The sequence below is a fragment of the Halyomorpha halys genome, unplaced genomic scaffold (genome assembly GCF_000696795.3).
Source record: "Halyomorpha halys isolate HHAL.00 unplaced genomic scaffold, Hhal_1.1 Scaffold729.1, whole genome shotgun sequence".
Classification (NCBI taxonomy): Eukaryota; Metazoa; Arthropoda; class Insecta; order Hemiptera; family Pentatomidae; genus Halyomorpha; species Halyomorpha halys.
Window position 1 is genome coordinate 69,546 of NW_027112081.1, and position 632 is coordinate 70,177.

Consider the following 632-nt stretch of genomic DNA (forward strand, 5'->3'; position numbering starts at 1 on the left):
GTACACCTAGTCTCATGAAGTGAGTACCCTTTTAATTGGGGAAAAATCTGGCGGTCGAGCGTGATTCTGACCAAATCACCTCCTTGCACAATCATTGGGTATAGTAACAGTACTCCTTACAAAGTGCTGCACTTAAACACTAAAATATGTATAATACTAATTGAGATTAATCAAATATTATAACTAAATTTATAATGAGGTGTAGATAGTTGACCGTAGATTAATGATTGGAGAAGTATGTCGGGGGGTGCGGTCAGCAAAGAACAACATAAATAAACAAAACCATATTTATTTATTTTATGCCGACGTTTCGACCTGAGTTCAGGACTTCATCAGAGCTATAGAACAAAAGAGATAACAAAAACATTTAGAGTAACATACAATTGAAAAGGAATAGTATACAAACAAATTAAGAATTATACAAAATATTGAATTAAATCATAAATGATAAAAAATTGATAACTGATAATTGAATAGTACAAAATTTTAATTGATTGATATTCGTGGAATTGTAACATTAAAATTACAATTCAGTAAATTGAAAACAGTGACAGATGAAATATAATAGGGGTATTCATGATGTGTTAAATGTTAAATGTTTCACCATGTTAAATGTTATAACTATAAGATTG